At 54.3% G+C, this 15,359-nt stretch overlaps 1 protein-coding gene across 2 annotated transcripts in view; it reads right to left on the reverse strand.

Moving 5' to 3' along the window:
• IGSF21 (immunoglobin superfamily member 21) overlaps positions 1-15,359 on the reverse strand; it is a 271,428-nt gene that overhangs the window by 50,795 nt on the left and 205,274 nt on the right. The window lies entirely within an intron of this gene.

Raw genomic sequence — 15,359 nt, forward strand, 5'->3', positions numbered from 1 at the left:
AGGGGAACGTTCACTGAGCACCAGCCGGACGCCCCGCACTGTGCTGCGCGCTCCACGCGGGGAAGGCGCGGGCTCTGCGTGCAGCCCGCGTGGTGGGCCCCGGCCCAGATAGCCTTCCAGCCTCGCGAGCTCGGGAGGGTGACGGCACCCACTCCCAGGGGAGCTGCGGGGAGGAGGTGCCCGCACAGAGCAGACCTGCCAGGTGCCGGCTCAGAGCGGCCACCTAGGACGTCACCCTCTTTGCGACCATTCCCAGCAGGGATCTCCTCGCCCACTTCATAAACACAGACACTGAGCTCAGACGGCGGCCTGCCCCAGCGCAGCTAGTAAGAGCCATGATGCAAATTTGGATTCTTCCCTCACCGCCATGCGGCCACTTTGTGCCAGCCATGGGGACGTTGAGAAGAAACAGAATAAGATTCCTGTCCCCAGCGCCCACATTCCAGTGGTCAGGAGGCAGAGAAGCTGCTCAGTGCACCCAAGTCACCTGGGAAAACAGGTGGCTTGTCAGAGCACAGGGAAAGGCCCCCTCAAACCTTCTAGGCTTTTCCAGATGGTAAATAATTTGGGCCTTGTGGGCCACACGGTCTCTGTCACGACCTGTCCGCTCTGCTCTTGTACCAGCAAAGCAGCCACGGACAGTGTATAAGCCAATCACATGGCTCCAATAAAATTCTATTTATGGACATTGGCATTTGAATTTCATGTCATTTCCATGTGCCATGAAGTGTCATTCTTATTTTTCTTAACCAGTTAAATGTGCTTAAAAAAGCATTCTTGTTTCAACACTGGACAACCACAGGCCAGAGCTGGATTTGGCCCGCAGGCTACAGTTTGGAGACTTCTGTTCTAGATGCTTCTACAGCACTCACGGGGTCAGACCATGCTAAAATGAGCTGGTATGTTATTGTCTCTCCCCGTGGAAGATGCCCAAAGGGCAGCTCTTTCCTTCCAGGTACGGTGTCAGAAAGATCCAAGTTCAAGTCCTGGCCCTGCTGTTTACAAGCTGTGGGACCTTGGGCAAGTCGTGTCATCTTTCTGAGCCTCCATTTCCTGGGAAAATGGGGCTGATCTTCACAGGGCTTCAGGCAGGTTTAAATGCAGTGCTGTCTCCCCAAGATCACATCCCATGGGAAGGGGGACCATGAAATCTTGTGCCCTCATCCTCTGATGTGGGAGCGGAAATTCCTGACAAGTGGGATCTGGGTGGTTTGAGCAGGGAAGAGCGCCGGCCGGAGTTACAGAGGCTGCATCCGAGAAGGCTGGTGTCCCCCCGCAAGTCCCAGCCTTCTCCGGGCCTAATCATGGGCCCGGGAAAGCCTATTCTGGCCACAACCCAGAGGAGCTGGAGCTTCTGCTCGGGTCTGACAGGTTTTCAAGTCCTGGCAGAGCGTCGGTGGAGGAAGCTCGTATTCACGGCACCCCCGCCGACCGGGGCACCCTCCCCCAGCTACCTGGCCCGTCAGTCCTTTCAGAAACCCCCCGGGGGTGAGCGAGGGCGATGGCCAGGCGCTGGGGCCCTGGCTGTGCGTCCCAGGCCTGCCGCCCCGAGAAGGGAGGGGCCTTCCCCTCCTCTCGTGGATGCGTTTCCCACTCCACCAGGCTAAGCCTCGCCTCTCTCTTCCATCTGGTTTTGCTGAGCAATTTACCTCGGATTCACTCTTGTTTCTCTCATCTCAGCTGTTTCCCTCCCTCTCATCCTTGTCTTCCAGCTCCGTCTTCCTTATGACTGACTGTCTCCCCCCATTTCCCCCTCCCCCACGCACCTGGCCTCCCAGCGCTGTTTGCATGCTGTCTCCTTGAGCTGAGCCAGCCGTCCCGGGCCCTCCCTTCCCTCCCCACCACCCAGCACACGGTAGCATAAGCAAACACCTTCATTTGCATAGAATACACAGAGGTTGACATCTGGTCTACTGACTGTCAGGAAGGACGTAAAGAACGGGAGCTTTTCATCAGGGAGGCTTTGAGGGGCCGCTGCCTCCCTCCACTCAGCCAGCGACAGCGGAAACAGCAGGGGCTCGGTCTCCCCTCGGGGAAGTGTTTTGTTTGTAGCTCAGCTAGACTGGAAAAATAGCCTCACTGTCAGTACTGCTACTGAGCGACAGTCACCCAGCATGATGTGTTTAGGTGACATCTGCGTAGGTGACAGGTGTGCCGGTGACGTGCTAAGGGGACAGCTTCTTAAAGAAACAGGCTCCGGGTGCATGCGTAGCTGGCGGCTATCCAGGTGATGTAATAAGGTAATAATGGCATGGCTGACACACAGGTGATATGCGCAGGTTACCACCACACAGGTAATACACGCTGAAGATGTGTTTATGTGATAAGGACACAGGTGTGACGCTTAGGCAATTGCTAACCTGCTGTTGTGCTCAGGTGACATGCTTGGCGACATGTGGGGGACATCACACAGGTGGTATAGAAGACAGCTCAGGGGACACCTGGAGTGGTACCTTATAAAGAAGTTCACACTTATGACTATTTCTGTGACCCCAAATATTCCTTCCCCTGGGTCCCCTAGCCCCACGAGTGACCCTGCTCTCAACACTGGCCCAAGTCTCCCAGTCCTATAGTCCCCAGATGCAGTGAAGGACCAAGGCCTGGGAATTCCACCTCCTAAATATGTCCCAAGTCCACCTGCTCCTCTCAGTCTCCACTGCCACCCTTCTCACCTGCCCTATGGAGACAGATGGTTTACTGGTCCCCTAATTTCCTTCCCAAAACTCCACGTAGAATCTAGATCAGGGGTGCTTAACAAGGGGTCAATGAGCTCAAATTTCACTTCAAGAAAGCATTATTCTTGTGGGGATATATTGGTACGGGTGTGATATATTTATTAAATAATACACAGTACAGTGTGGACTTACTAAGGGGCCCGTGGTTTTCCCCTGACTGGCAAAGGTGTCCGTGGAACAAAAAAGGTGAAGAAGCCCTGGTCCAGCTCCTTTCAGATTCAAATCAGATCAATGTTACTCCCCTACCTAAAGTCCTTCAGAGGCCTCTCTGCTCTTAAGACAAAGATCACAATCTAATCTCACCAAGAAGGCCCAGCTCCGGGCAGCCCTTCCCCATCTCCAGCCACGTCTAATCTCAAGCCCTCCCCCTCTCCAGCTCCAGCCTCGGGGGAGGTAGCTGCTCCCCATTCCTCCCCCATGCCAAGCTTTTTTTCCTAAAAAATAAAGTTTTTATTGTAGAATAACTTTAGATTTAGAGAAAATTGCAAAGGTAATACAAAGAATTCCTGCATTCCTCACCCAGTTTCCCCTCTGTTAGCCTCTTGCCTGGCCATGGCACATTCATCAAAACTAAGAAACCAGCATTGGTACCTTTCTATTAACTAAACTGCAGACTCCATCTGGATTTTACCAGTTTTTCCACTAAGGTGTGTTCCAGGATTTAGCCTGGGATCCCACGTTGCAGTTAGCCAAGTTCCTTTTTGGTTCAGGGCCCTTACTTGCTACATTCTCTTCTCCTCTGAATGCTGCACTTTCTTCCCCTGGGCACATCCTTCAAGCTACAAAAGAAACGGGCTTTCTTATAGACATCTCCACTGTCCCCTGGACTGGTTGAGTGCAGCTGATGGATTGCTTTGATGGCCCCGGATTTAATAGTTTCCTTCTCTCCAGGCCTTTTGCAATGTGCCTCTCCAGTTCCTCCCATCAAGAGGTGGAGTCTAGCTCCCCACTCCTGGGCTGGCCGTGCCACCTGCTTTGGCCAATACTGCACGGTAGAAGTGATGGCCCTCAAGGTCCAAGCCCCAGCCTCGGGAAGACTCTTTCTCTCTCCTTCTGATGCCCTGCCTCTGCTCTGAGTACAAACCACTGAAGGGCCTGCTGGAGGACGAGAGCACGTGGAGAGAGGCCCCAGCAGATACAGGAGTGAGCCCAGCCAACTCAGGAGCAATAACTAATGGTTGTTCTTTAAGCCCTCAGGGTTTGGGATGGTTTATTACACAGCAACAGCTAGCTGATACAGTAGGTCTCCTCATACCTTCTTGCTAGTTATTAAAATTTCTTCTTCCACTTGACCAAACTGTTACTTATTAACATATTAGGTTTGCGACTATTGAATGTTCCCTTCCTCCCACCATTCACAATAAGTTCCATGCAGGCAGAGTCTGTAAGTGTCTGTTTATCAGTGGATCCCAGTGCCCAGGACAGTGCTTGCCACCACTGTAGGAGCTCCATCAATACTTGTTAAATGGGCGATGGTGAGACCTTTGGGTGGGGAGAGTACAGAGGACACAGTCTCACCCTTTGCTGGAAACCAAGTGTAGCCCCCTCTCCACCTGCAGCCAACTCCGGTTCCCTCCTGCAGATCCCACGGCTGCCAGGTCACAGCGGTGATTTGGATCAACCCACCTCTTCTCACCTGAGCTTCTGCCTCCACTGTCACTCTCCTAGAGTGGATTAAGTGGCCCAGAGACTCCCTTTCTCCAGCAGTGCGTGGCATTGATCTGCATGCTGGGGAGAAGGCCTTCTGCAGAGAGCAGGGACCCGAGGGGTGGGGTGAGGGGGGCCCCTCTCATCAGCAACGGGCTGCGATCGATACACTATTAATAACTGCAAAGGTTTCTGGAGCGATCGGGGCAGTGCGGTTTAGCGGCTGGAGTTTACCAACGCTGACAGCGCTTCTGAAGGGCCAGTAATTGCGTTTTTGAAAAGCAGGGCACAGGAAGGGCGAGGGGTCCTGTCGGTGAGGCCACCAAGGGCTGGCCACGGGGGCCTCTGCTGGGCCTGGGGCCAGGATGGTGGGGCATCCACCTGCAGCACAGGTATTGAGGCCTACTATGTGCCAGGCCGTTTGCCAAGCCTTGGGATGGGGGTGGAGGGGTGAATACGAAGATTTGGCCTCTGCCCCCGGGCCTTTGCCCCTGCTTTTAATTCTGCTTGGAATGAATGCCCTTGCCTTTCTTGTCCACACGGAGAGCCTCTAGCCATCTTTCAAAGTTTGGCAGTGCAGTACTGTGGTTAAAAATAGGCCGAGAAGGCCCATCACTGACTAGCTGTGTGACCTGGAAAAAGCATGCCACTCTCCTAGCCTCAGTTTCCCCATCTGTGATACGACCTCATCAGACTATTAAGGAGATTACATGGGATAATTCAAGAGCTCAGCTCAGAGCTGGCATGGCGTGCACACCCGAGGGACAGGAGCTAGATATGTTCTACATTCAAATGCTGCCTCAACCAGGCAGACCACCCTGCTTGCTGTGTGGCCGGAGTTCACCTCCACCTCCCCAGGGCCACCTCCCCCTGGAAGAGCCTGTTCCTATCTTGCTGCCTTGTAACTGATTTGTCTGTCTTTCCTCCCAGGTGCTTGGGGAATATCCACTGCTTGGACAAGGGTGGCAGGAACAGCCTGGACCAGGCATTAGGAACTCTGTTCTTGGCTTGTACCTGACCAGGTGGGTAACCTCCCACAAGGCCCCTGGGCTTCTCTGAGCCTCAGTTTCTCCAGATGATAAATGGGTGCCCTAACATCAACCCTTGGGGCATGGCAGCAATGGGAGGCATTAAGCTGAGCATTTTACCCTAACTCACTGAATGCTTGCTATTACCCTAGAATAATGCTGTATTATAGCATTACATAATAACATTATAATATAAAATATACTGCACTGCGGTATTCTATAACAATAATAATATTATATCCCCGTTGTATAGCTGAGGAAACCGAGACAAAGAGAGAAGAGAGACATGCTCAAAGTCACAAGGTGAGTAAGTGGGTTCAGGATTCGAACCCAAACCTGGTGGAAGCTCTTTGGACTGGCCCTCAGTTCTCCTCCCCCCAGGTCTTCCTTATCAGCACATTAATCTGAGTTCTCTGGTGTCACTTGCCCCCACCGCTCTTGAGCGTCTCTGTTCTGAGCCTCTCCAGGTAATGAGTGCCGCCCGCTCCTGCCCTGCTGGGAGAAACAGGACGGCCTTTTCTTTTCCTAAATTCCCTTCTCCTGGCTTCCGGCCGGCCCCTTCTTTCCGATGACTGGGGTTTGCCGAGCAAGTTGTGCTCACATTCTCCTCACCCACCGTGATTTTAGCCTCTGATCATTTTTCCCTTTGTGGCTTTGTCTTTCCACTGCGAAGAGCCCTAGATTCTCAGAGACGGGAGTGAACGAGGGAGTGGGGGTGGAGGGGCACCAGGTGCAACCAGGGAATGGGCCCTTTAGTTACTTTTCCTGGATTGCTGGTAACAGGTGATCCAAAAAAGCACCTTTTCCTGGGAACTGAAGCCTAAACTGATGAATGTATGAAAATATGCTTAGAGTAGAGCCTGGTGGCCTACAGATGCTTAACATTTTCTTGCCCCTACACCATTAATTGATTCAATTTTTAAACAAATTATGATGTGCTGCTATGTGCCAGGCACTGTGTGCAGGGTTGGGTGTATAAAGGGGAACAAAAGACAGATAAAGCAAAATGTTTAAATGGCAACAGCGTAAGGGAGCCTTTTCTATGGAATCTGCATTACATTCCCTGTCCTTAGATGGAACAGGCTGGAGGTGGAGTAACCTGGCCCAGTGTCAAGGTCATCGTAAACAAACAGCAGTGTCATCCCGCCAATGCATTGGGCTGGTGTGCCCCTACACTAAATGCCTCATGGGAGCCTTGCCTTTAAAAAAAAAACCTGCTTATAGCTTTATTAGGTATAACCGGTGTACAATGAACTGTCCATATTTACAGTGTACATCTACGCTGACTTTTGACATATGTGTAAATTGTTGTAACCACTGCCACAATCAAGGTAGTGGACAGGTCCATCACCCCCCAAAGTTTCCTGGTGCCCCTTGTACTCCCTCTCTCCCCCCGCGCCCCCATTACCCGGCAACCACTGTTCAGCTTGCTGTCCTTCTGGATTAGCTCACATTTTCTAGCATTTTATAGAAATGGAACCACAGGGTGGGTACAGTTTTTTTTGTTTGCTTTCACTAATCATCTTTACTTTGAGATTCATGCATGCTGTTGCCTTTATCAATAGCTGGTTCCCGCTTATTGCTGAGCCGTGTGCCGTGTTTTGTTTATCCACATAGCCATTGTTCGTGCCGATGAGCACATGAGATGCTCTCTGTGTTGAGCTGTCACAAATAAAGCTGCTGAGAACATCCTCGTACAAGTCTTTGCGTGATATGCTTTCATTTCTCTTGTGTAAATGCTGAGGAGTGGCATGATTGGGTATATGTTTAACTTTTTAAGGTACTGCCAAACTGTTTTCCAAAGTCATCGTTTGCGGGATCATTGGCTTTTTACGTTTTGTCTTTTTGTGCATGCGGCTGGGGTGTGTCTTTCTCTAGCAGCAGCTTATCCACTCCCCCCATCCTCACCCCATTCCTACTTTCTACGGTGCTGTTCTCAATTTGCCTTGAACTTCAAAACCAGACAGTAAGTCCTGAAAGGTCGGCTGATTTCTCAATGGGAAATGCGCACCCATTTGTGTTGGAGCATCTGATATACATTTCCTCTAATTTCCCCTCGGGTTTGGCTGTGGGACAGGGGACTACCACGCCATCCGCCTCTGCTGTCAGCCCTGGCCCGTCCACAGTCTTCTTTCTCGCACCATTTCCCTGCCCTGAGGCGCTTCCGGTCCACTCCCTCCCCAACAACTTCATTCCAGGGAAGATCTGGTCTGAGTCTTCACAACTGGACCGTTCCCTGGCCTTCCGCCCACTGGAGGATCCAGCCCAAGCTCAGTCTGGCTGAAAGTCCCTCCAAGATCTGTCCCAGGTGCAGAAAGGGGGAAGGGAGGGCGGGCTGCGGGGCGGAAAAGAGCTGAGCGACGCATCACTCGCCGAAAGTCAGCAATCCAGTGGGAAGACTTGTCAGGACCGTACTTTTATAATCTACTCTATTTGAAAGCATTTGGAAATTCAAACGTCTTCATTTATATACAAGGTACCTCATTCTGGGCTAACAGAGAAGATTCAGGTAGGGATTGCTCCTTTCAGGCTCTGCTTTAATGGAGAGATGAGAGAGACTTTTCATTTGTAGAACCATTGTTTGCATGGAAACAGAGCTTCTAAGGGACTGGGAGCTAGCTGGTCCTTGCAAGTAGGTTAAACAGACCCCCTGCAGTCTTACTAGCCCAGCGCTGCCGTAGCTCGGCTCTCTATCATCCCTGCTGGAAGGATCCCAAGTGTGAAGTTAGGAAGCTTTACTGTCCGTGCAGGGGCCGTGCTTTCCCTATTGACTGTACATTTCCGGAGGCTCAGGGCTTTATTTCACCCTCCCTAAAAACACTTGCTCACTCTCCAAGTTCAGGGTCAAGGCTCTGCGATTCCAGGGCAACATTTGCAGACTGTCTGCTCCACCTTGGCAGAGCTAATAAAAACCGCCATAAAATTTCTGGCAGCTCTGGGTACTCTTGGTATGTTTGCTAATAAGACACCTAGAAAGGTTTGCTGCTCCCTCAAATAAAAGGAGGGGTGAGGTCTGTCCCCACCCCCCAACACACCTGTACAGTTAGTCAAGCATGGCTGGGAAGGGGCCGGTGGTTCAGGCCTGCCTGGCTACCCCTCCTCCCCTGCTGCCCTCACCTCCTCTTGCTTTCCCCTCACAGGCCCTGGGTGACTGCACGACACCCCGCAGGACTGATGGAAGCCTTTGTGGCAATTGGTAGACCTGGGGAAGTGGGTTGGGGCAGGCAAGAAAGGGCATCTCCGGAGCTTGGCTTCCGATGAGATGCTCTATGTGAGAACCTGGGAGTGTGTTGGGACATAGAGTTCAAACTTGAGTTTGCACAAGAATCACCGGGAGATTTGGGTCAAATGCAGGTTCCGATCCCAAGGTGAGGCCTGAGGGCCCAGTGTTTCTAAGGAGCCCTCAGGTGAGGCCAACGTTGCCCGCTGGTCAGAGCTGCTCAGCCCTCCTCCCTCCCCCTCAGCCTCACCCATCTGTTTAACCTTGTCCTCCCCCATCAGACAGGCTGGGTGGTCCCTTCCATTGGTTTCACCAAGCCTCCACTACTGGAGCCTAAAGCTCAGACGTTTCTGGCACCTAGCAGGTACCTGATGCTTATTTGTTGAAGGGGAATTATTTGAGTTCTAAAGTTCATCCACCAGGGGCTGCCACCGAGCTGGCCCCACACAAACCACGAGCCCGTGGCTCCCACGCTGCACCGACTCGCTGCTGTGCCTCGTGCCCTGCCCTCCTGGGCCCAGCCTGCACCTGCTCCCTGGCCTCCTACTTTAAAGAGGTGATGTGCTTTCAGCCTTCTTGGCCTGCTGGAGGTGGCTCTCTGCTCAAGCTCACCCCAGAACGTGGACCCCAGGCCCCAGCGCTGGTCAAGGGCAAGTCGTCTCGTTCTGCTTGGCCTGATGGCCCGGAGTCCCCTGCGGTGGTGAGCCCTGAGCACTGCCGCAGCGGTTTCCATACACTGGGGGAGACTTGCCGACAGGAGGGACTTTCACCCTTAAGGAGAGGGGGATGGAAGAGTCTGAAATCCAGGAATGATCCCCTCACCCCTTTGGGCCAATCCCTGGGTTTCCTCTGAAACGAGCTCTTTACACGAGCAGGCTGGGGAGATCTTCCCCAGGGAGGAGTGGGGCCACGGGAACAGAGCAGCAGAGGAGCTGCTGAACGCACCTGACTGTCCCTGGAGCCAAGCGCCCTCTCCTGTGAGCTCGGGAAGCAGGTAGAGGAGGCTGGGGTTTCTGCTGCTTTAACATGGAAGGCGGATGAACGCTTCCAGATCTCCCAGGCCAGCCGGGCCGTTTAACTAGGGTGACCTGCTCATCCTACACTTAACAGATGAGAAAACCGAGGAGAAGCGGAATGGGTTGCCTGGGCCCTGACAGCAGTCAGTGGAGGGTGAAGGCAGAAGAGGCCAGGTAGCCAGCGAGGGCTCCAGGGAGGCGAGCCAACGGCCGTTTGAGAATGGACCATAGTGTTACCTTGTCCTTATACAGGACCCGGCACATAGTAGGTGCTCATTGCAGCTGGGCTTCTAAGAAACAGAATTCTCAATGGGTCGGGGGTCTCCACAAACCAGAAGTAAATGGTGCCTCCAGCCCCCAGGCTGGTGCTTGGGTCCATTGTCTTTCCTCACCCGAGCAGGAGGATGGGTCAGAATCGCTCCCTGAGGCTGCAAGCCCACCCCAGAGGGCCCCCACCGCCTCCCGGCCAGTCCCCTCTGGCTAGGGTGCCCATCCAGGGCCCTGCGGGTCTAAATGGGCCCTTGAGCTGAGCCAGTTAGGTGCAAACAGACTGTCGGGCGGCGCCAGCGACAGGCAGGGACTGAAGCCGCAGGCAGAGCATCGTTACCTCGGCCGGTTTCATTTCCTTCCTCCTTGTGTGTTTTCTCCCTTCTTTCCAGAGGTCACCCGAGCCCTGCTTTCTGGGGCCTTTAAAAAGCCATTAGTGTGATTCTAGCCCCTTTCAACCTGAAAACGGTTTCCATCACAGCCGCTCACTGGGTACAAAACACCCCTGGCATCCAATCAAGTGCAGCGCTGGTGGGAGGGAAGGAGGGGGCAGGGGGCAGGGGCCTCCCTCCCCCCCCAGTCCCTCCCCGCCCCATCTCGGGCCCTGCCCCTGCCCCAGACTTTGTGGGTTAGCCCTTCGGCCCCTGAGCCCTTAGAACCAGCAGAGCAGCTTCTGCAGCTGCATGCCCTCGTGATGCTGATGGTTAAGAGTCGCCCCTCTCCAGGGGAAGCGCTTGCCTCCCCCGGCCCACCCCACCCCAAACTCCTAAGCTCTAAGGAAAGAGGGAACCCCACTGCTGGGTTGGAAACAGTGTGGGTAGGGGAGGTGCTGGCTCGGGGTTTCAAGTCCAGCCCTGCCTCCCAGGCCTGTGTGACCCCAGGCAAGCCACTTCACCTGTCTGAACCTCAGCGTCTGCAGGGAGCCCTGGCCCCTGAGGCTCCAGCAAGTTCAAGTGCATGGCCCTGTCACTCCTGGCCCAGAAGAGGCTCCAGAGGGGGCGGCCTTGATTCACCAGTGCGAGCTTCTAACAAGGGGAACAGCCTCTTGGAAATCAGGCTTTCATTTTCCAACGATGAATCCTTGAAGAAGTACCAAGAAGAGCCTCGCTGAGGGGCCCAGATCACCCAAGCCCACGGAGCTGGTACCTGGGTCCCCGGGCGAAGACAGCCCTGGGTCCACTGGGCCCTCCCGCTCTGCCCCCTGGATGCCTCGTTGATGGGGGCCTGGGTCTCCGTGCCATCCATCCCTGCTCCTTCCCCAGCCTCAGGCCCCCATCCCTACCCCGCCCTCCCTCTCTCTCCTACCCAGCGACCCTTTCCCGAGTCTTTGGCTGACCCCCCTGCCCCCATTTCTCCCGTTCTTCCCCTCCTCTCTCCCCCCTCCCCTTCCTCTCCAGCCTCACTTCTCCAGCCTCTTGCTGCTGCCATGGAAACCACTTCCTCCTCCACGTCCTGATTGACCCATTTAGCCCCTCACCGGTCAGTGTAGCCAACGCAGGGTCTGGGCTGGGGGTTGGGCCAAGGGTTCCGCACTTTCCTTCTGCCTCCCCCATCCTCCCCCTCCACGGTGGGCCCAGGGCCTGGCACGGGTATCCCTGGAGAAGACCCTGGGCTGCGGAGAACTAGAAATCAGGCGGTGGGCCAGAGGGAACCCAGGCCCCGGATGGGGACCGCGAGCGGAGCGGAAGCCGAGGCCGCAGAAGCACGGCTGTGGGCTCCGCTCCTCTCTCCCCCTGCAGCGAGCTGTGGTTTTAACAGGAGTCTGTCTGTCCTTCTCCACTTGGCCGTAGGGGAGAGAGCAGGCATGGCAAACACAGGCCATCTCCCGAGCCCCCGAGCCTGTCAGGAGCTAGCCCCCCTTCAGCGGGACGGTGGGGGACGGCGAGGAGGGGGCGCCCTGGCTCCCTGTGTCCCTTGTCGCTTGGTTCTTCAGTGGACATGGTCGCGCCCCCACCGAGTGCAGCCTCAGTCGGGTCGCTTGACCGTGACTCTGTACCTCAATTCCGGGGGACAGTGTGTGCCTTATCTCCATACTAGTCAGAGATTCACTGCGCACCCAACGTGTGCAAGCCCCGTACCAGACGCTTTGAAGATGGATCTCATCCACCCTCACAAAAGCTCGCTGAAAGAAGAATGGCCGCTGGCGGCTGCAAAGAGCTTCCCGTGCGCCCGATGCCCCCGGCTTAAACAGGCGATCGTTGCGTGATCTTGGACATCTCTGTGCCTCAGTTTCCCCGTCTGCGAAGCTCACTTCATCTTCACAACAGTCCCCTGAGACAGGTGGTGTTATTCTCATTTTAGGTTTACAGATGAGGAAACTGAGGCACAGAGATGTTATGGATAACTTGTTCACCGTCACTCGGCCCGAGGATGTCGGAGTTGGGATTTGAACCCTCCAGTCAGGCTGCAGAATCCCTGCTCCTAAGCCCCACACCCACTGCTTCCCACGGTGGACGTGGCCAGTGGAATGGCCTGGGCTGCTGCGAGGGCATACCACAGATGGTCGGCGGCAGAAGGAAAGCCACTTCTCCAGACTGGAAAGACTGGTAAAGGGGCAGCAGAATGGAAAGGGGTCAGGCGGAGCCGGCTGAGGGGGCCAGCTGTCAGCTCCGGGCCTCCTGCCAGCAAGGGACAGGGGGGCACAGCACACGGTCTGGCTATACCTTCCGCAGACCAAGAGCAGACCCCTTTGTCGGCAGGGATCACGTTTTTCCTGGAAGCCAAATCCCGCAAGAATCCATCACGTGGTTGCCTCTAACAGGAGGCCAGAGCAGCCCAGAGGCCAATCTCTTCAACCACAGCTCGAGGAAAGGATCAGAGGAGAGGCTCAGGGGGATGGCTCTTGACCCTTGAAAAGCAGGCAGGATGCCAGAGCACTGCAATTCAGAGAGGCCTCGTCTCATCTGCCGGGGGCTGGGCTGGCCTGCCCCCACCGTGCCGCTGTCGCTCAGCTCAGCTTTCTGCAGAGAGGGCGTCCAGCAGAAAGACCCCCAAAGCCCGAGACGGAAGTGGCAGCCCACCTCTATTACATCACTCGGTACCTGTGACAGAACTGGCTTGACAATTTAGGAAACTGAGGCCTAGAGAGGACAAGCAATTTGTCCAAGGACGCGTAGCTAGTAAGTGGAAGGGCTGGGGCAGGAGCTCCGGTGTGCTTTTTTCCAGGTGTCCATCAGTAAGACCAAACACCGGAGTGCGGCCTGGACAGCCGCTCTGCCCCTTGGAACGGCCCAGGCACACCTCAGAGCGGGACCCTGACCTCGGCCGGGTCAAGCAACTCTTTACTCTCCCTGGAAACCTGCAGCGGGGCCTGTGGCCCCGCGGGACGCCTTCCCCAACCAGGTCAGCTGATGCGCGACCCCGGGCCGAGCCGATTCCCGCTGCTTCATCAAAGCCGAGCTAAAAACAGCCGTGCTTCAGCAGGGGAAAATTGAATCTCCCACTCCCTTCTAAGGCCCTTAAACAGGTCAGTCCACCAAAACCCAATCCTTCAATCTGTGTCCTCTTAAAAAGTAGGGCAGCCCAATTATGCCCGACTGTCCTAAGCTTCCTGGGCTGAGAGCAGGGAAGGGCAGGCCAGGGCGCCCAGGGTGCTGCAGAGGGGAGGGGAGGAGCCCGCCAACTCCCCCATCAGCCTCTCCGTGGAAACAAAATGTAAATGCCCGGGCTCTTGCTGGCCCCGGGATTCCATTCGAGGTAAAGGTGTTTCTCCTAGTGCGTTTGGCTCTGGGCTCAATGCTGTGGGGGTTTGGAAACAGGCAGGTTCCCCGTTCCCTGCCTTGTTTCTCCCACATACATGGTGCCTAACTCAGAGAAGAAAGCCACTAGATAGCCGTTTATTCATTTCTTCAACAAATGTTAACTGGGCACCTACTAAGGGCCAGGGCTTGTTCCGGTGCTGGGGACACAGCTGTGAACATTACAGATGAAAATCCCTGCCCTCACGGAGCTGGTATTTTGGTTGAGGGAACTAGAGACCATAAACCAAGCTAACTTTAAAAAATAATGTGTCGGTGGTTCTATTTGTATTTAGAAAAATAAAGACAGGGGCAGGAATCCGAGTGCTGGGAGTACAGGCAGGGGCTAAAATTTTGAATTGCAGGGTGCTCAGGGAAGGGGTCTCCCAGGAGGGGGCATTTGAGCAAAGACCTGAAGGAGGGGAGGGAGGGGGCCGGCGGGGGGGTATTTTGGAGAAGAATGGATAAATGACAATTACAGAACGTATATTAAATGCCACAAACTTTCCTAGGTAGTTTTACATCCATTGTCCCCTTGTGAATTCCATGGAAGAGCTTTATGAGATGAGTAAGAAATTACTGATGAAGTAATTTCAGAGGCAAAGTCAAGACAGGGCCTCATCTGCTTGGGGCTTCCGGGTGGCTAAGAAAGTTAAACAATTCAAAAGCCATTGTTCTCTTGTCATATACTTGAACCCTTGATTGTTAATTGGACATGTGGCCACTGAACAAAAAGACTATGCTTTCCAGCCACCATTGCAACTAGAAGGCCATGGACTAAGTTCTGGCCAATGGGATAAGCAGAAATGTTATGCCCAACTTCCTAAAAGGGTCCTTAAAGGGAGGGAAGGTATCCTTCTCCTTCCCCTTCATCCTTCCTGCTGGCTGGAATGTGGACTTAATGGCTGGAGCTGGAGCAGTCTTCTTAGACTTTGAGGTGACCTTGAGAATGGAGGCCAGGCCCAGTCAACAATCGAGAGGTAGGAGTCTGAGTCTCTGATACCATGGAGCATCTACCAGTTCTGGACAGCTACCAGAGACTCTTAAGAGAGAGAAAAAATAAACTTTTATCTGGTTCAGGCCTAACATATTGGGGTTACTTTTTTGCACACAGCCAAAACACATTCTATTATAATTGATACAGTTTCAGGCAAAAGAAAGTGGTGTGGACCGTGGGGAAAGGAGAGACCATTGCCTGGTTTAAATCCAGCCACTGCTGATGGTGGTGGATTGTTCTAGTTCAGGACTGCGGGCTGACACCTTCTGCTTGTTAAGGAAAAGCCAAAAATCTTCCAGCTGGGAAAAAAAGAACAAAAAAAGAAAAGCCAGAATCATAGACCTGGAGTCAAACAATCCCTGTGTCCCGGCCTGGGAGTCTCCAGTTTGAGGCCCAGTGAGGAGAGAGCGAACGAGCAGCAGGGGCTGCAGAGCTGGGGTCAGCAGGGGCTCAGGGTTGACCCTGCCCTGGCGGAGGTGGGGGGCAGCCACCCCCAGAGCTGACTCCCCCACTCCACGCCCATGGGGTTAGAGCTCCTTAAGAGGGCCGAATGGAGTCACGGCTACCGCCAGTGGTTTGAGCAAACAACCCCCGCCCCAAGCAGCCCCTCGGTGGAGACAAAGCCTGCCCAGGCGAGCCGTGGCTTGGCAGGCTGGGGAGTTTCAATGGTCACATCCCTTTCAACCAAGCCTCCTCCATCTGTTCCTTCTGC

This window comes from Dasypus novemcinctus, chromosome 9 (assembly GCF_030445035.2).
Source record: "Dasypus novemcinctus isolate mDasNov1 chromosome 9, mDasNov1.1.hap2, whole genome shotgun sequence".
In the NCBI taxonomy this organism is placed as follows: Eukaryota; Metazoa; Chordata; class Mammalia; order Cingulata; family Dasypodidae; genus Dasypus; species Dasypus novemcinctus.